Raw genomic sequence first — 20942 nt, 5'->3', positions numbered from 1 at the left:
AGGCGGTGCCTAGAGCAACCCCTTACCCTCAGAGACATGCTGCCCTGATGGCTGCTTCGGAAAGCAGCGCGGGGCCTGCGGCACCACGGGGGGCAAATCCCGCGGGCCGGATGCAAAGCCCCGAGGGGCCAGATCCGGATCCGGCCCATGGGCATTAGGGTGTGTGCCCGGGCCCACCCCGTGCGCACGCCCATGGTAAGGACCTATAGTTTCCCAGGCTGAAAGTGAAGAGAGACCAATTTCTTTCATAAGAGACAAGCACTTCAGCCTCAGTGCTAGCAGGAGAATCCATGTGGAATGATGGGGTTTTCAAATCTAGGACAAACTCACAAAGAAGTTTAGAAATTTAAATACCAACATTTTTAGAAGTACTCATCAAAATCAAGTAATATTTTATACAGGATTTAAAATGAGATGCGGTGGAATTTTAAAAGCTGTTACTATTTATTCTATCTGTGCACTGTGACAATCGTTTCAGATCATTTTACGCCATTTGTAACAGGATCTTTAGGTCAGTCATTTATTTATTGTTCCTATTTATGTAATTACTGTAGGCATTTGTTTCTGATCAATAAATAATTATTTTATATAAAATGGCAACCTATAGCAATAATGAGTTGAATTAAATACCTATTGAACCAAAAAGAAAAAAGGAGAAGAGAAAAGCCCTGTAATTGTTCAGCCTTAAAACCCCAATTCCAGAGAGTACTTATGCACGTGACTAACTTAAAGTATGTGAGCCATCCCACTGCTGTTAGTGCTCCAATCAGGAACATGCTTAAATACATTGATGAATCAGTGTCCCAGTTCACAATAATTCCATATTAAAAATCATAGTTACTGAATGATAATTAGCCTTTCCATTCAAACAGACCCCACGCCACACCTGAACTCTGCCACCTTTTCCTATTCTACTTTTTACCAGGTTATTTTTCCCCAGAAAACCTTGGCCATTTGGATGTTTGGTGTAGTAGACGGTTGTATTGGAAGAGGCTAGATTGGTGCCCTTTCCCCCACTAAGCAAGAGTGCATGCATCCCTTAATACATATCAATTGTTAGTTTGTAATTAGCCTGTCCATACCCCATCCATCAGGTTTATGTGCATTCACATACCCTCTCCCCCCACCCAAATCAAATCAGGTTTGTATGTATCCAACACCTACGCACAATACACTTACTAGCACTGCCCCCACTATTAAGTTTGTGCTCGCATGCACTCTTATCAGCTTTGTGCCCCCACCGCCTGATCCCATTACCTTTGTGTGCACCCAGATCCAATTCATTCTTGGGCATACACCACAAACAAAATTACATGTGAATAATGAGAGCAGGAAGAGGCCATTTTGTATTAGGATTATCAAAGTTTCTCTTTGTCACCTCTAAAATGCAGCTCCCCATTTGGTGGAATACATCAATCAGTTACTACTGGAATGGGGATAGGAGAGGCGGAGCAGGGGTGGAGTCGGGCCAGGGCTGGGGGTAGAGGGGGCTTGAGCACCCACCAGCGCCACTAGAGTCTGCGCCTATGGGGGCTACCCCTTTTGCCCTCCCCCTACCGGCCTAAAATCAAGCTTGTGTGCTCATGGACTGCATGTTCCACCAACAGCCAGTTTTATGAGCACAGTGCGTCAAAATTGCAGTTGTAATGTGAATAATGACTAAAAGTTACCCTAAACCCAATAATTTAAAACGATTTGAAAAACAAAACAAAACTAGCCCTTAGACCAGACCTAGTGAGGATCTACCTCTCTACCAAATCTGGGTACGTAGACAGTATTCTGAAGAGTTGCTAGCACTGCCTAGGACAAATTTAAGCCAGACACTAAAACTGGAGATTTCTTATTTAAAAGTTTTTAAAAGAAGTCAAACAGCCACTACGTTAAATGTTCCAATAGTATAAAAACAAATTGGGTGTGAGTTCTCACAATGATTGTCAATCTCCCTTTAGAGAAAAAACAGGAACATATTCCCCACTGGCAATCCCTTTCATAATGCAACCGAAAATACGGAGTTGCTAATAGGAGCCTCTGTACATTCAAAGTCAACAGATGGCGCCACTGCAGAAGCCTTTGCTTGTCTTTCCTCTGGGGTTCTAAAACAGTTCTGATGTGGGCCTAATCTTACAAAAATTGTTCTATGGACCATTTCCTCACCTCTTCGAGATCAGGTAACACCTTCGTGGCAGGTACAGCAAATGCTTCCAAAGAAAAGTAGTACTAGGAACATATTGACAGTAATTTCAGTACTAGGAACGTGAGATCTGCCTGCTCACTGAAGACCACCATCAGGTCCTCCATGTGCCACCACCGATACATAAACCTCAACTTGGGACCTGCTGGTTTAGAGGCACGTACAAGGAGTTAACTCTTACAACAAATGCCTATCCTTTCTTATGGTGCAGGGTTTTTTCAGTAGCTGTGCCTATCGGTAGTAGGAGTTCTTTCCTGCTCAAGTCTCTCTGCCTTCTTTCATTCCTTGGTGGAGTGGAAACCTACAGGTTATATTGACAAAACACAATTACATTAAAATGAGAGCAAAAAACAACAACCAAAAACAATAGACTGTATAAACAAGTCAAGGATTATAAACAGATTGGTTCACAACCTCCAAGATGTATCCCCCTCTCTGGTGGTACATGGCAGTAACAGAGCATGTGGGAGCCATACACGTTCTTCTTCAAAGTCTAACTAAATCATTACCCCTATGGTGCAGAGGGGAACCTCCCGCCAATCATTCCATCACACTGTTTTTAAGCTGGGCTACATATAACAAATGAATTCATTTCCTTAAGAAGCCATTGGGCGATTTCTATCATCTAGGATTTTAGGCCTTCCTGTGGGAAAGCCAACCTTAGGGGGATAAAAAGGGAGGAATACGCTACTACTAGATCCCCACTTAAGCTCGCCTTTATCCTACCATTGGTAGGCAGGAGGAAATAGTGACAGGTTTGTCTCCAGCTTTCATCCTAGAAAGAGATGAGGCTCTGGTTTCTGTACAGAACACAAGGTGTTTCCACACAACGTAATTTTTGTGCCACTGATATTGCAAGCTACGCCCACTAGAGCTGTACTAGCACTGTCCCAGCCCAATGTGTGCATGCTCGCTAAAGGCCCCCCACGTGGATCATAACTGTACGAAGAACAACCCAAGAGAAGTATGTGCAAAAGCATCTTACTCCAGGCACCTCATCTCACTTCCATGTGGCACAAGTAAGAGTCCCGTGCAGATGGCTCTATCCCTGCACGAATCCTCTGCAGCAGGCTCTGAGCAATTTGTAACTAACTTTCCTCAAGCAAGAGACTAGCCGTTTTCATATATGCTGCAGGGGAGCTGGAACTAGGGGCACTGGGGTGCCCAGCATGAAGTGATATTAGCAAGCGAATGCACGGTTTCCATCATACATGGGGTTTACAGTGTTGTTCAATGGCTTTCAGCATCCCCACTATAAAAATTGTTCCAGACCCCTGAATTGCTGTTACCATAGGTGCCAACCCCTTGGGGGCTCCAGGGCTGGAGCGCCAACTGAAAAAAATTAGTGGGTGCTTAGCACCCACCGGCAGCCAGCTCCCTCCCTCCCTCCCAGTGCCTCCCACCCGCCACAATCAGCTGTTCCACGGCGTGCAGGAGGCGCTGGGAGGCAGAAAGAGGAGCAGGGATGAGGCACACTTGGAGGAGGGGACAGAAGGGGGTCAGACGAGGTGAGGAGGGGGTGGGGTGGGAAAAGGCAGGGCGGGGGTTGGGGAAGGGGTGAGGGCAGGACCTGGGGAGCAGCGGGGGCGGCAAGAGGCGGGGCGGGGGTGGGAGCTTAGGGGATGGGGGCGGGTGGGGCCGTGGGCAGAGTGGGGGGGGGTTGAGTAGCTGTTACTGTACAGGTTTCCTGAAAAAGGTGATTTGGCTCCCCTCCCATTACCCTGTGTTTATTTTGTCACCTTAGCCTGTCCTAGTATTCACACTACTTATTTCCCTCTCTCCTCAACAGCTTCCCCTGAACTTCACCCTGGTGGGGAATACACATCTCCAACACCCACAGAAAGTAACCGGAGAATGGGAAACATTGCAGCCATGGCTATCTGGGGGGTCTGGTAAGTCGGCCAGAGTGGTGGAGGTACAGAACGTCACAGCATGAAAATGTTATGTTTCTTCGGGCAGAATTAGACCCTCACTAGCTGAGCACCATCTTTCGGAAACCGGCCATCGGCGGGCACCCCCCTCTGGCCTGGCGGCCATCGGCGGGCGCCCCCCTCTGGCCTGGCGGAAAGCCGCCCAAAGCGATATGGCTGCAGCTTTTTAAGGCCCAGCCGCCCTGGCCAGGCATTCCTTTTCTATGGCTGGAGAGTTCTGCTTCTGGGGCAGCAGCTTTCTGCTCACATACCCGATGGGATGTCTCTCCCCCTTTCCGTCAATCTGCATTGGCACCACCCCCAGCCCTCTTCTGAAGCGTCAGTGAACACCAGAAAGAGCTTGTCAAAGTCCTGCTTTACCAGCACCGAGCCCTTGACCAGAGCCTCTTTCAGAGCACAGAGACCCCTCTGCCACTGCTTGGTCCAGACCACCTTATCTGGATTACCCTTCTTACATACATATCTCATCGCGGCGCTCCAGCCTCTGCTTTGCCCCTCCTGCCAACTCACAACCGGCCACCCGCTCCTCTTTCTCAGGCAGTGCCTGTCGCTGCTTCCCATCCGCCCTCCTCACGGTGCCTGCACCGCTTTTAGCCTCAGCCGCAGTCCCTCTCATGCCGCCATGTGGAAGCCTGGACCGAGCCCCCCGCCTCTGAGGTGCTTGCTTCATCTGGTCCCAACCATTCTGATGTTCCCGGGGTAGCGGGGTTCTACTGGCTGTGGCAGCTCCTAGTGCCGCTTCTCCCCATTGAGCCCCCCTTTCCCTGAGGCCTGGAGTAGTGTCAGAATTTCAAAGACCAGGGCCCCCGCCTGGGCATGTGGCCCTCTGCTCCTAAGCCCCGCCCCCGGATCATGCCACCTCAGAGGTTCTCTCGGGCCCACCTCACAGTCGGCGCTCGCCGTCCTCTAACCTGAAGTCTCGCCTCAGTCTTGAGCTGACTCAGCCTCTCTCTCACACCGAACGCCCTCCTCTTGAACCAATTACCGCCCAGTCTGAGCCCCACCCCCTGGTGGAGCCCCCTGTGGGCTCCGTCCAGCCCTTGTGTCTGCGACTAAGTTTTGGAGTCCTGGTGCCATGGCGGCAGGGCAGCGATGCACAGAGCTGCCTCCAGAGGTGCGAGGGGCGGATCTCACCTGTCAGGCTTCCCATGGCAGCCCCCGCACTGAGCCTGCCCTGGCCTCTTCCTACGGGGCAGGGGGAACCAAACCATCCCCTGCTGTCCCTCAGCAGTGCACAGAGCCTGCCTGCCCCTGCTTCCCCACTGTGCCAAGCTTGGCCCCATCCCTGCTGCTCAGGCTTTAGCACCAAGCCCACCATGGCTTCCCTCGTCCCCAGCAGCGCGGAGCCATCCCAGACTCTTTGGCAGAGCCCACCACCAGCCCAGGGAGGAGTTGGGCCACTCCCAGCCTTAGGCAGTGACTTCCCATTTGCACAGCCCGACTCCATTGACAGGAAAGAGAAACCAGGAGATAGCGACCCACATCCTCAAAGATGTTTGGGCCCTTCACTCCCATAATGGCTATGTACCTTGGAGGAGCTGGGCCAATATAGCCAAAAGATACAGCAAAAGCTTCTAGTGTAAAGAGACATCCCCTGCACAGGCATCAGAAAGGAAATGACCCGCACACTGAAATGTGCTGAGGTGCTATCTACACATCAGTATATTGAGTCCTGGAGGTTCTTCTTTTTATCCATAGAGGTTTAAATTAATCTTCTAGGCAAAGCACTTTCAACCTTGATTTAATTATAGGGATGTGTTTTATAGTACACAAAAATAAAGAGCTTGTAATTTTACAATTCTATCTACAAGAGACAAAGGTCATAACCAGTACCTTAAACTTTAAAGCATTCTAGAGTTACATGGAAATTCTGTTCTTTATTCCCCCTGAAGAAACAGAATATATAGGGTTTGTATGTGTGTTTGAATCTTTAGCGATAATAATCCCAGTAGACAGGCACCTCTGACCAAGAAAAGGGGCCGCTCAGGAATGCAGCAGGGAAAGATCCTTTTACCCTGGGGCAACTGTTCCAAACCCCCCAGAGTGAACACACACACACACACACACACACACACCCCGGAAGAATATAGGAAAGGGAAATATTTCTTTCCACGGAGATGAAAGGAGAAAGATAACAGGGGGAAAGATGGGGGAAGCGGTAAAACAGGGTTGCATTCATTACAAGGCCCCACTAGTACCACGGTCGGAAAGAGCTGGGGGAGAACGGTAATTCTATTTATAGAGGATTTTGCTATTTCAAATCAGATTTCATTCTGAATTGGAATCATATTCAAAAAATTTTGAATTCTGTGTGAAATGGCATTGCTGATCTCACTGAGCTCTAAAGCAGCCTTGTAGGCTGCCCAAAGCTGGAGATCCTTGGAGCCTTACAAGACCTAGCTCCACGGTAGCACACCTGGTGGGCTGTCCTGGAGCCATGGACCCTAAGAGCCCTACCTGGCGAGGAGTCACGAGCCTGGCAGCTGGGGCTCCCGCAACTTTCAGGCTCCCAGCTTCCCATCAGCCCACCAGGCAGGCAGCTGAGGAGCTGGGAGCCTGGAAACCCAGGTTCCCAGCAGCGTGCCACATGGTCTATCAAGGAGCCGGCAGCTGAGCTGTCAGGAAGCCAAGCAAGTTTCTGATGAAATTCTGCCTGGCCAGCAAAGTTCCATTGGAAACATGCTTGGTTTCTGGTGGATTCTGTCAGAATTGACACAGTCCTGCAGTGTGTTTCAATTTCAACAAAAGAGCAAACTCTGGCAATTGTTTTTTTCTAACAAGCTCCGCTAATTAGCAATGGAGAGCAACACGACACAATAGTTTTAAACATAAGACCATCATAGAAAAATCAAACAGCAGGGAAGATAATTTTTAAATAGGCAGAAGGTATGGTAATTATTCAGTGGAAATGCAACCTGCACCAACGCAGTCTTTGAGAGGTTTAGCCAACTTTACACCAGGTTAACTAGCAGCAATCTATTCTATTGAATAGTCAGTCCTGACAGATCTTTTGTTTAGCTGTGGAAGCCCTTTCTTTTTCCAGGTACGCATGATGACTCTGGCTGAGGTATGCTAGAATGGTACTTTGCTGAATTAAAGCCCTCATCATCATACCATCGGGTTTCAGGTCTCTCATAGCGTGCCATTCATCCTCTAAGAAGGAAGAAGCCACTGCACCTGCGACTCATCAGCTGCCTCTGAATTGGGTTTAAGTGAAGGGGGAAAGGGGCAAGTCAGAGTACCTGTAAACAGAGAAAAGACGACTATTGAATCTATTGAAGTCATGGAGTTCCCCTAGTGTAACTGCAGCTGCTGCACACTTCTTCACGGGCTTTTTCTACAGCAGGCGAACAATCACCTAATATTGAGTATTTGCTTTCCAAGTTGCCCACTTTTGAATAATAAATCATAGGGCAAGGGTAATAAATAAAAAGCACATCCCCATGCATATTTCAATGGAACAAAAAGCACCTGGTATAGGAGAAATGAATTAACACATGCAAAGAGAGAGAGGCTGTTTCAATTCATTATGCACAAGAGAGTTTTCTTCACAGCATTAGCAAAATTAATGCCTCCATAGTGAATTATATCTTCATGCACCCTACCAAAGTTAATCTCTAGTTCTTTCCCACCCCTATAGAATCTCATTTTTAGTAAAAATTCTGTTTAGTGCTTGTAGATCTCAAAACACTTTACAAATGAGGTCAGTACAATCATCTCCCCTCCCCCACTTTTTTTTTTAAATGGAGGGGGACACTGGCACAGGGAGGCAAAGTGACCACCAAGTGACCCAGCAGCAGAGGCAGGAATAGAAACCAGGTCGCCTGAATCCCTGGCCAGTGCTCTAAACCACTAGACCACACTATCTCACATGTATTAGCATATTGAAAATTTAGTGCACCGTAAAAGTCAATTTCTGAGAAACTTGAGATTGAATTGAATATAAAAATATTACATTAATCTACTTTTTAAAAAATGTCTGAATGGGAAAGGTGCAGAAACCAGGGGACCTTGCTAGTTTTAGTCCAATCTTATCATAGCCACAATCATATATTGTGCTCAGGAAGTGAGCTTTAGGGCCTGCAGATCTCAAGCAATCTATAAGCCTGGGAACAGTGAAGGAACCAAACAAAGGCCTATTCTTGTGCACCTTAGAAGCTTTAGGAGGGCAACCTTATGCACCTAAGTGGCAGTGCGATCTCCATCCTCAAGATCACACTGCAGTCTGCCCAAAACGTGTGATCCAAGAGAAAAATCAAACTTGCACCACTAAAGGGTAGTTACTTCCAACGGCCGCATTTAAAGGGTAAAAAGATGTTAATTAAATTAAACGTAACAATACCAAAATTCTTCACAAGTTTATCAGATTCCTTTTTGTTTAGCCAAAGAAAGAACTGAGACTATACTTGAATGTATACATTTTATTAATTGAATTACATAAATAGTAACAAATACATTCATAAATAAGGAGTTACAGCAAAGCAATGTGATATGACAATCAAAGTTCAATCCATGCATTTAACATGGGGTCGTTATCACACTTTTATCAAATAGGTATAATCAGAGCTAGATAATTCATTTCACACATCAGAAAGCGGCGATTTTAGCAAAATCATCTTAATACAGAACAGAATTAACTACCCAGTGTAAGTCCTTTAATACAGGTCATTGTTCAACACGGAATTGGCAGAAGTAGAAGTTTCCCACAATTATTACACTTTGAAAAGCTCAATAAGGTTTAAGGGATCCCCTAAAGCTGCAGAAATGCTACCCTCTTGAAAGTCTCTGGAGATATCTTTATTCTGCCTGGTCATCTTCATCCAAGATTTTGGAATTAGGAATGACAGTAAGAACTGAGGTAGCCAGGTGGGTCCTGCATCCTTGTTGAGCTAAAAATTCAAACCTCAGTGCTTTCAAACACCTACCCGAAATTAACTTTCACACCAATTAAATTGCACCAAACAGGCAACCTCAGCTTTGCCCTCTAAATACATCTACTAATGTACGGATACAAAAACATCTAGAATTGCCAACAATTCACACTAAACCAATACCAGAAAAACAGTCATAATCACAAAATACTGCACCTCTACCCAAATACCAAGACTTAACAGAAAAATACCTACCTAAAACATCCACATCATCATCCTTTGAATTCAATAAGCGTAAAGGACTACTAAAACACCACTACTGCCACTTCCACCAATGGACACAACTACTAAAAACACTCTCACTTCTGACACAATAGGTGCAAAGTTAATTTTGAATGTGTGGTACACTTTGGTTGGTGTGACCGTTTAAGTAGAGCAGGTGTTTGAAAGTTGTGAAGTGCGGAGAGTAACTGCCAGTTGCCAAAACATTTAGTTGTGTTTGCTTCCTTTTAGAAATGTGTGAGAAATACACAAGTTAGGCGTTACCTGGAGTAAATGTTAATTTTCTGAACCTTAACTTTATTGGAAGAGTTTTGGGGGGAGAATTGGAGGGGAGTGGAGGATTCAAATGTATACCTTCCCTTAAGTCACATCTTTGCACTTCCAGTAGGAAATGATGATTTCTTAATAATAGGAAGTTATAATTCTATACAACTTGAGTGTTTAAGGTCCATGCATTTCAGATTCACAGTTATGCCATGGTACTGACACATCCTTCTTTTCCACTTCTGCTTCATGATGCCTGAATCAGAGAGAGGGAGCAAAAGGCGTGTGTAAATGAGAACCGCTTTCGACAACGGTCCAAAACCGCCCCGGACACTCCCTTTCGGATCTTACCACCAGTAGCATGTCAGATCTCCAAGAGTCCAAAAAGTGAGTAGAAAGCAGGAGACTTGGTTGCAGAATTCCAGGCAAGTTGGAAGCGCTGTTTGAAGAGCCGGAACTCTGGACACAGTGTCATGGGGGTGCCATAAATAGTAGCAGATGAGACCTGTACCCTGTTTACAGGGCGCTCATTCAGGGCAGTGGCTGCATTTGGCCAAGTGCCAAGAGACTAGAGGGCAAAGACCAGATCCCTGATTACAGGGCGGTCGTTGGCAGCAGGCTGTGAAGACAGCACGAGGCCAAGAGACCCAGAGGGCCTCGGAGACGCACACCCTAGTTACAGGGAGGTCAAGCTGCCCATGTTATGGACATGATTCTAATCCCCCAGATTTCAAAAGCGAGATGCAACCTGTACCCTGATTACAGGGTGGTCGCTGGCATTAGCCAAATAGGGGAGACCATAACCTGAATTACAGGAAGGTCAAGCTGTCAAAGTACCAAAGAGCTTGATATGTCCCATCCTAGAGAGGCTTGTGACATGGACCCTAATTACAGGTTTGTCACGCTGACTAATGGGGCAGAGCACGGCGTAAAGCCAAATGAGCAAGAGGGCAGAGACCCAGACCCCAGTTACAGGGCGGTCACATTGCTCAGTTGAACAAAGAGCTCAATGCCCCTCCAAAGACAGGGGGAGGTGACTTGCACCCTGATTACAGGGCAGTCACATTCACCAACCTGTTAACGGAGACCCAAAGGGCCTCGGAGACGCAAACCCTAGTTACAGGGAGGTCAAGCTGCCCATGTTATGGTCTAGATTCTAATCCCCCAGATTTCAAAAGCGAGATGCAACCTGTACCCTGATTACAGGGTGGTCGCTGGCATTAGCCAAATAGGGGAGACCATAACCTGATTTACAGGAAGGTCAAGCTGTCAAAGTACCAAAGAGCTCGATATGTCCCATCCTAGAGAGGCTTGTGACATAGACCCTAATTACAGGGTTGTCACGCTGACTAATGGGGCAGAGCACGGCGTAAAGCCAAATGAGCAAGATGGCAGAGACCCGGACCCCAGATACAGGGCGGTCACATTGCTCAGTTTAACAAAGAGCTCAATGCCCCTCCAAAGACAGAGGGAGGTGACTTGCACCCTGATTACAGGGCAGTCACCCTCAATAGCCAGATAACGGAGCAGAATGTCAAAACGACACAATAGCACAGACCGGGACCCAGCTTACAGGGCGGTCACGCTGCTCAAGGTATTAAGAGGCTCGAGATTCCCCTACAGTCTAATTACATGACCTGAGGCCTGATTTGAGGTTGGTTACTGTGCCCAGAGTTCCTTTCCTTTTCCTCCATCTTCTTTTCTCCTCTGTGTGTGGCATTCCTGACACTTCCTTCTTCTCCACTTTTGCTTCATGAGGTCTGAAACAGAGAGAGAGAGCACAAGGCGTGTGTAAGTGAGAACCGACAATGCCATGTCCTGCACGCAAACTCAGTGTAATCTACTGATACACTGTTCCTTTTCGCATCTGCAGACAGTCTGGATATTTAGGTCCAAGACAGTTCTTTGTGGTCCTCAGACATTTCCAGAAGCATTTCCCGCTCCTCCCAAGCTGCACTGGGTGAGAAAACTACTGGGCCCATTCCCCTCTAAAGCCACAATCTCCAGATTTCCCCTTGACAATTATTTCACCAGGCAACCTCCATACAAAATCAGGAGGAATAAAATGATGAAGGGGGGTAAGGAATTAATTGACAAGTATTCCTAAATCAATGTGACAAGGTATACTGCCTGGAATGACTTAGTCCAAAACAGCCCCAGACACTCCCTTTCGGATCTTACCACCAGTAGCATGTCAGATCTCCAAGAGTCCAAAAAGTGAGTAGAAAGCAGAAGACTTGGCTGCAGAATTCCAGGCAAGTTGGAAGCGCTGTTTGAAGGGCCGGAACTCTGGACACAGTGTCATGGGCATGCCATAAATAGTAGCAGATGAGACCTGTACCCTGTTTACAGGGTGCTCATTCAGGGCAGTGGCTGCATTTGGCCAAATGCCAAGAGACTAGAGGGCAAAGACCAGATCCCTGATTACAGGGCGGTCGTTGGCAGCAGGCTGTGAAGACAGCACGAGGCCAAGAGACCCAGAGGGCCTCGGAGACGCACACCCTAGTTACAGGGAGGTCAAGCTGCCCATGTTATGGACATGATTCTAATCCCCCAGATTTCAAAAGCGAGATGCAACCTGTACCCTGATTACAGGGTGGTCGCTGGCATTAGCCAAATAGGGGAGACCATAACCTGATTTACAGGAAGGTCAAGCTGTCAAAGTACCAAAGAGCTCGATATGTCCCATCCTAGAGAGGCTTGTGACATAGACCCTAATTACAGGGTTGTCACGCTGACTAATGGGGCAGAGCACGGCGTAAAGCCAAATGAGCAAGATGGCAGAGACCCGGACCCCAGATACAGGGCGGTCACATTGCTCAGTTTAACAAAGAGCTCAATGCCCCTCCAAAGACAGGGGGAGGTGACTTGCACCCTGATTACAGGGCAGTCACATTCACCAACCTGTTAACGGAGACCCAAAGGGCCTCGGAGACGCAAACCCTAGTTACAGGGAGGTCAAGCTGCCCATGTTATGGTCTAGATTCTAATCCCCCAGATTTCAAAAGCGAGATGCAACCTGTACCCTGATTACAGGGTGGTCGCTGGCATTAGCCAAATAGGGGAGACCATAACCTGATTTACAGGAAGGTCAAGCTGTCAAAGTACCAAAGAGCTCGATATGTCCCATCCTAGAGAGGCTTGTGACATAGACCCTAATTACAGGGTTGTCACGCTGACTAATGGGGCAGAGCACGGCGTAAAGCCAAATGAGCAAGATGGCAGAGACCCGGACCCCAGATACAGGGCGGTCACATTGCTCAGTTTAACAAAGAGCTCAATGCCCCTCCAAAGACAGAGGGAGGTGACTTGCACCCTGATTACAGGGCAGTCACCCTCAATAGCCAGATAACGGAGCAGAATGTCAAAACGACACAATAGCACAGACCGGGACCCAGCTTACAGGGCGGTCACGCTGCTCAAGGTATTAAGAGGCTCGAGATTCCCCTACAGTCTAATTACATGACCTGAGGCCTGATTTGAGGTTGGTTACTGTGCCCAGAGTTCCTTTCCTTTTCCTCCATCTTCTTTTCTCCTCTGTGTGTGGCATTCCTGACACTTCCTTCTTCTCCACTTTTGCTTCATGAGGTCTGAAACAGAGAGAGAGAGCACAAGGCGTGTGTAAGTGAGAACCGACAATGCCATGTCCTGCACGCAAACTCAGTGTAATCTACTGATACACTGTTCCTTTTCGCATCTGCAGACAGTCTGGATATTTAGGTCCAAGACAGTTCTTTGTGGTCCTCAGACATTTCCAGAAGCATTTCCCGCTCCTCCCAAGCTGCACTGGGTGAGAAAACTACTGGGCCCATTCCCCTCTAAAGCCACAATCTCCAGATTTCCCCTTGACAATTATTTCACCAGGCAGCCTCCATACAAAATCAGGAGGAATAAAATGATGAAGGAGGGTAAGGAATTAGTTGACAAGTATTCCTAAATCAATGTGACAAGGTATACTGCCTGGAATGACTTAGTCCAAAACAGCCCCAGACACTCCCTTTCGGATCTTACCACCAGTAGCATGTCAGATCTCCAAGAGTCCAAAAAGTGAGTAGAAAGCAGGAGACTTGGTTGCAGAATTCCAGGCAAGTTGGAAGCGCTGTTTGAAGAGCCGGAACTCTGGACACAGTGTCATGGGGGTGCCATAAATAGTAGCAGATGAGACCTGTACCCTGTTTACAGGGTGCTCATTCAGGGCAGTGGCTGCATTTGGCCAAATGCCAAGAGACTAGAGGGCAAAGACCAGATCCCTGATTACAGGGCGGTCGTTGGCAGCAGGCTGTGAAGACAGCACGAGGCCAAGAGACCCAGAGGGCCTCGGAGACGCACACCCTAGTTACAGGGAGGTTAAGCTGCCCATGTTATGGACATGATTCTAATCCCCCAGATTTCAAAAGCGAGATGCAACCTGTACCCTGATTACAGGGTGGTCGCTGGCATTAGCCAAATAGGGGAGACCATAACCTGAATTACAGGAAGGTCAAGCTGTCAAAGTACCAAAGAGCTCGATATGTCCCATCCTAGAGAGGCTTGTGACATGGACCCTAATTACAGGTTTGTCACGCTGACTAATGGGGCAGAGCACGGCGTAAAGCCAAATGAGCAAGAGGGCAGAGACCCAGACCCCAGTTACAGGGCGGTCACATTGCTCAGTTGAACAAAGAGCTCAATGCCCCTCCAAAGACAGGGGGAGGTGACTTGCACCCTGATTACAGGGCAGTCACATTCACCAACCTGTTAACGGAGACCCAAAGGGCCTCGGAGACGCAAACCCTAGTTACAGGGAGGTCAAGCTGCCCATGTTATGGTCTAGATTCTAATCCCCCAGATTTCAAAAGCGAGATGCAACCTGTACCCTGATTACAGGGTGGTCGCTGGCATTAGCCAAATAGGGGAGACCATAACCTGATTTACAGGAAGGTCAAGCTGTCAAAGTACCAAAGAGCTCGATATGTCCCATCCTAGAGAGGCTTGTGACATAGACCCTAATTACAGGGTTGTCACGCTGACTAATGGGGCAGAGCACGGCGTAAAGCCAAATGAGCAAGATGGCAGAGACCCGGACCCCAGATACAGGGCGGTCACATTGCTCAGTTTAACAAAGAGCTCAATGCCCCTCCAAAGACAGAGGGAGGTGACTTGCACCCTGATTACAGGGCAGTCACCCTCAATAGCCAGATAACGGAGCAGAATGTCAAAACGACACAATAGCACAGACCGGGACCCAGCTTACAGGGCGGTCACGCTGCTCAAGGTATTAAGAGGCTCGAGATTCCCCTACAGTCTAATTACATGACCTGAGGCCTGATTTGAGGTTGGTTACTGTGCCCAGAGTTCCTTTCCTTTTCCTCCATCTTCTTTTCTCCTCTGTGTGTGGCATTCCTGACACTTCCTTCTTCTCCACTTTTGCTTCATGAGGTCTGAAACAGAGAGAGAGAGCACAAGGCGTGTGTAAGTGAGAACCGACAATGCCATGTCCTGCACGCAAACTCAGTGTAATCTACTGATACACTGTTCCTTTTCGCATCTGCAGACAGTCTGGATATTTAGGTCCAAGACAGTTCTTTGTGGTCCTCAGACATTTCCAGAAGCATTTCCCGCTCCTCCCAAGCTGCACTGGGTGAGAAAACTACTGGGCCCATTCCCCTCTAAAGCCACAATCTCCAGATTTCCCCTTGACAATTATTTCACCAGGCAACCTCCATACAAAATCAGGAGGAATAAAATGATGAAGGGGGGTAAGGAATTAATTGACAAGTATTCCTAAATCAATGTGACAAGGTATACTGCCTGGAATGACTTAGTCCAAAACAGCCCCAGACACTCCCTTTCGGATCTTACCACCAGTAGCATGTCAGATCTCCAAGAGTCCAAAAAGTGAGTAGAAAGCAGAAGACTTGGCTGCAGAATTCCAGGCAAGTTGGAAGCGCTGTTTGAAGGGCCGGAACTCTGGACACAGTGTCATGGGCGTGCCATAAATAGTAGCAGATGAGACCTGTACCCTGTTTACAGGGTGCTCATTCAGGGCAGTGGCTGCATTTGGCCAAATGCCAAGAGACTAGAGGGCAAAGACCAGATCGCTGATTACAGGGCGGTCGTTGGCAGCAGGCTGTGAAGACAGCACGAGGCCAAGAGACCCAGAGGGCCTCGGAGACGCAAACCCTAGTTACAGGGAGGTCAAGCTGCCCATGTTATGGTCATGATTCTAATCCCCCAGATTTCAAAAGCGAGATGCAACCTGTACCCCGATTACAAGGTGGTCGCTGGCATTAGCCAAATAGGGGAGACCATAACCTGAATTACAGGAAGGTCAAGCTGTCAAAGTACCAAAGAGCTCGATATGTCCCATCCTAGAGAGGCTTGTGACATGGACCCTAATTACAGGGATGTCACGCTGACTAATGGGGCAGAGCACGGCGTAAAGCCAAATGAGCAAGAGGGCAGAGACCCAGACCCCAGTTACAGGGCGGTCACATTGCTCAGTTGAACAAAGAGCTCAATGCCCCTCCAAAGACAGGGGGAGGTGACTTGCACCCTGATTACAGGGCAGTCACATTCACCAACCTGTTAACAGAGACCCAAAGGGCCTCGGAGACGCAAACCCTAGTTACAGGGAGGTCAAGCTGCCCATGTTATGGTCATGATTCTAATCCCCCAGATTTCAAAAGCGAGATGCAACCTGTACCCTGATTACAGGGTGGTCGCTGGCATTAGCCAAAGAGGAGAGACCATAACCTGAATTACAGGAAGGTCAAGCTGTCAAAGTACCAAAGAGCTCGATATGTCCCATCCTAGAGAGGCTTGTGATATGGACCCTAATTACAGGGATGTCACGCTGACTAATGGGGCAGAGCACGGCGTAAAGCGAAATGAGCAAGAGGGCAGAGACCCAGACCCCAGTTACAGGGCGGTCACATTGCTCAGTTGAACAAAGAGCTCAATGCCCCTCCAAAGACAGGGGGAGGTGACTTGCACCCTGATTACAGGGCAGTCACATTCACCAACCTGTTAACGGAGACCCAAAGGGCCTCGGAGACGCAAACCCTAGTTACAGGGAGGTCAAGCTGCCAATGTTATGGTCTAGATTCTAATCCCCCAGATTTCAAAAGCGAGATGCAACCTGTACCCTGATTACAGGGTGGTCGCTGGCATTAGCCAAATAGGGGAGACCATAACCTGATTTACAGGAAGGTCAAGCTGTCAAAGTACCAAAGAGCTCGATATGTCCCATCCTAGAGAGGCTTGTGACATAGACCCTAATTACAGGGTTGTCACGCTGACTAATGGGGCAGAGCACGGCGTAAAGCCAAATGAGCAAGATGGCAGAGACCCGGACCCCAGATACAGGGCGGTCACATTGCTCAGTTTAACAAAGAGCTCAATGCCCCTCCAAAGACAGAGGGAGGTGACTTGCACCCTGATTACAGGGCAGTCACCCTCAATAGCCAGATAACGGAGCAGAATGTCAAAACGACACAATAGCACAGACCGGGACCCAGCTTACAGGGCGGTCACGCTGCTCAAGGTATTAAGAGGCTCGAGATTCCCCTACAGTCTAATTACATGACCTGAGGCCTGATTTGAGGTTGGTTACTGTGCCCAGAGTTCCTTTCCTTTTCCTCCATCTTCTTTTCTCCTCTGTGTGTGGCATTCCTGACACTTCCTTCTTCTCCACTTTTGCTTCATGAGGTCTGAAACAGAGAGAGAGAGCACAAGGCGTGTGTAAGTGAGAACCGACAATGCCATGTCCTGCACGCAAACTCAGTGTAATCTACTGATACACTGTTCCTTTTCGCATCTGCAGACAGTCTGGATATTTAGGTCCAAGACAGTTCTTTGTGGTCCTCAGACATTTCCAGAAGCATTTCCCGCTCCTCCCAAGCTGCACTGGGTGAGAAAACTACTGGGCCCATTCCCCTCTAAAGCCACAATCTCCAGATTTCCCCTTGACAATTATTTCACCAGGCAGCCTCCATACAAAATCAGGAGGAATAAAATGATGAAGGAGGGTAAGGAATTAGTTGACAAGTATTCCTAAATCAATGTGACAAGGTATACTGCCTGGAATGACTTAGTCCAAAACAGCCCCAGACACTCCCTTTCGGATCTTACCACCAGTAGCATGTCAGATCTCCAAGAGTCCAAAAAGTGAGTAGAAAGCAGGAGACTTGGTTGCAGAATTCCAGGCAAGTTGGAAGCGCTGTTTGAAGAGCCGGAACTCTGGACACAGTGTCATGGGGGTGCCATAAATAGTAGCAGATGAGACCTGTACCCTGTTTACAGGGTGCTCATTCAGGGCAGTGGCTGCATTTGGCCAAATGCCAAGAGACTAGAGGGCAAAGACCAGATCCCTGATTACAGGGCGGTCGTTGGCAGCAGGCTGTGAAGACAGCACGAGGCCAAGAGACCCAGAGGGCCTCGGAGACGCACACCCTAGTTACAGGGAGGTCAAGCTGCCCATGTTATGGACATGATTCTAATCCCCCAGATTTCAAAAGCGAGATGCAACCTGTACCCTGATTACAGGGTGGTCGCTGGCATTAGCCAAATAGGGGAGACCATAACCTGAATTACAGGAAGGTCAAGCTGTCAAAGTACCAAAGAGCTCGATATGTCCCATCCTAGAGAGGCTTGTGACATAGACCCTAATTACAGGTTTGTCACGCTGACTAATGGGGCAGAGCACGGCGTAAAGCCAAATGAGCAAGAGGGCAGAGACCCAGACCCCAGTTACAGGGCGGTCACATTGCTCAGTTGAACAAAGAGCTCAATGCCCCTCCAAAGACAGGGGGAGGTGACTTGCACCCTGATTACAGGGCAGTCACATTCACCAACCTGTTAACGGAGACCCAAAGGGCCTCGGAGACGCAAACCCTAGTTACAGGGAGGTCAAGCTGCCCATGTTATGGTCTAGATTCTAATCCCCCAGATTTCAAAAGCGAGATGCAACCTGTACCCTGATTACAGGGTGGTCGCTGGCATTAGCCAAATAGGGGAGACCATAACCTGATTTACAGGAAGGTCAAGCTGTCAAAGTACCAAAGAGCTCGATATGTCCCATCCTAGAGAGGCTTGTGACATAGACCCTAATTACAGGGTTGTCACGCTGACTAATGGGGCAGAGCACGGCGTAAAGCCAAATGAGCAAGATGGCAGAGACCCGGACCCCAGATACAGGGCGGTCACATTGCTCAGTTTAACAAAGAGCTCAATGCCCCTCCAAAGACAGAGGGAGGTGACTTGCAGCCTGATTACAGGGCAGTCACCCTCAATAGCCAGATAACGGAGCAGAATGTCAAAACGACACAATAGCACAGACCGGGACCCAGCTTACAGGGCGGTCACGCTGCTCAAGGTATTAAGAGGCTCGAGATTCCCCTACAGTCTAATTACATGACCTGAGGCCTGATTTGAGGTTGGTTACTGTGCCCAGAGTTCCTTTCCTTTTCCTCCATCTTCTTTTCTCCTCTGTGTGTGGCATTCCTGACACTTCCTTCTTCTCCACTTTTGCTTCATGAGGTCTGAAACAGAGAGAGAGAGCACAAGGCGTGTGTAAGTGAGAACCGACAATGCCATGTCCTGCACGCAAACTCAGTGTAATCTACTGATACACTGTTCCTTTTCGCATCTGCAGACAGTCTGGATATTTAGGTCCAAGACAGTTCTTTGTGGTCCTCAGACATTTCCAGAAGCATTTCCCGCTCCTCCCAAGCTGCACTGGGTGAGAAAACTACTGGGCCCATTCCCCTCTAAAGCCACAATCTCCAGATTTCCCCTTGACAATTATTTCACCAGGCAACCTCCATACAAAATCAGGAGGAATAAAATGATGAAGGGGGGTAAGGAATTAATTGACAAGTATTCCTAAATCAATGTGACAAGGTATACTGCCTGGAATGACTTAGTCCAAAACAGCCCCAGACACTCCCTTTCGGATCTTACCACCAGTAGCATGTCAGATCTCCAAGAGTCCAAAAAGTGAGTAGAAAGCAGAAGACTTGGCTGCAGAATTCCAGGCAAGTTGGAAGCGCTGTTTGAAGGGCCGGAACTCTGGACACAGTGTCATGGGCGTGCCATAAATAGTAGCAGATGAGACCTGTACCCTGTTTACAGGGTGCTCATTCAGGGCAGTGGCTGCATTTGGCCAAGTGCCAAGAGACTAGAGGGCAAAGACCAGATCCCTGATTACAGGGCGGTCGTTGGCAGCAGGCTGTGAAGACAGCACGAGGCCAAGAGACCCAGAGGGCCTCGGAGACGCAAACCCTAGTTACAGGGAGGTCAAGCTGCCCATGTTATGGTCATGATTCTAATCCCCCAGATTTCAAAAGCGAGATGCAACCTGTACCCCGATTACAAGGTGGTCGCTGGCATTAGCCAAATAGGGGAGACCATAACCTGAATTACAGGAAGGTCAAGCTGTCAAAGTACCAAAGAGCTCGATATGTCCCATCCTAGAGAGGCTTGTGACATGGACCCTAATTACAGGGATGTCACGCTGACTAATGGGGCAGAGCACGGCGTAAAGCCAAATGAGCAAGAGGGCAGAGACCCAGACCCCAGTTACAGGGCGGTCACATTGCTCAGTTGAACAAAGAGCTCAATGCCCCTCCAAAGACAGGGGGAGGTGACTTGCACCCTGATTACAGGGCAGTCACATTCACCAACCTGTTAACAGAGACCCAAAGGGCCTCGGAGACGCAAACCCTAGTTACAGGGAGGTCAAGCTGCCCATGTTATGGTCATGATTCTAATCCCCCAGATTTCAAAAGCGAGATGCAACCTGTACCCTGATTACAGGGTGGTCGCTGGCATTAGCCAAAGAGGAGAGACCATAACCTGAATTACAGGAAGGTCAAGCTGTCAAAGTACCAAAGAGCTCGATATGTCCCATCCTAGAGAGGCTTGTGATATGGACCCTAATTACAGGGATGTCACGCTGACTAATGGGGCAGAGCACGGCGTAAAGCGAAATGAGCAAGAGGGCAGAGACCCAGACCCCAGTTACAGGGCGGTCACATTGCTCAGTTGAACAAAGAGCTCAATGCCCCTCCAAAGACAGGGGGAGGTGACTTGCACCCTGATTACAGGGCAGTCACATTCACCAACCTGTTAACGGAGACCCAAAGGGCCTCGGAGACGCAAACCCTAGTTACAGGGAGGTCAAGCTGCCCATGTTATGGTCTAGATTCTAATCCCCCAGATTTCAAAAGCGAGATGCAACCTGTACCCTGATTACAGGGTGGTCGCTGGCATTAGCCAAATAGGGGAGACCATAACCTGATTTACAGGAAGGTCAAGCTGTCAAAGTACCAAAGAGCTCGATATGTCCCATCCTAGAGAGGCTTGTGACATAGACCCTAATTACAGGGTTGTCACGCTGACTAATGGGGCAGAGCACGGCGT

At 48.3% G+C, this 20942-nt stretch overlaps 2 long non-coding RNA genes across 11 annotated transcripts in view; one reads left to right on the top strand and one right to left on the bottom strand.

Annotated features, from left to right (window-relative positions):
- LOC135978124 (uncharacterized) overlaps window positions 1–20942 on the bottom strand; it is an 85273-nt gene that overhangs the window by 21965 nt on the left and 42366 nt on the right. For 5 of the 10 annotated variants that reach the window (XR_010595536.1, XR_010595557.1, XR_010595551.1 and 2 more), the window contains one exon: window positions 1831–2492. The exons of the other annotated variants lie outside the window; for them this stretch is intronic. This is a non-coding gene — a long non-coding RNA (uncharacterized LOC135978124). Of the gene's footprint in view, window positions 1–1830; window positions 2493–20942 lie in introns of those variants that run through there. 10 annotated transcript variants of the gene reach the window in all.
- LOC135978125 (uncharacterized) lies at window positions 5–10001 on the top strand. The gene is made up of 3 exons (XR_010595562.1): window positions 5–195; window positions 3981–4083; window positions 9805–10001. It is a non-coding gene; the product is annotated as an uncharacterized LOC135978125 (long non-coding RNA).

Source organism: Chrysemys picta, unplaced genomic scaffold, assembly GCF_011386835.1.
Source record: "Chrysemys picta bellii isolate R12L10 unplaced genomic scaffold, ASM1138683v2 scaf129, whole genome shotgun sequence".
NCBI classification, from domain to species: domain Eukaryota; kingdom Metazoa; phylum Chordata; order Testudines; family Emydidae; genus Chrysemys; species Chrysemys picta.
Note: the sequence above shows the minus strand (reverse complement) of the source record. Positions and strands in the feature narration are given on the sequence as shown.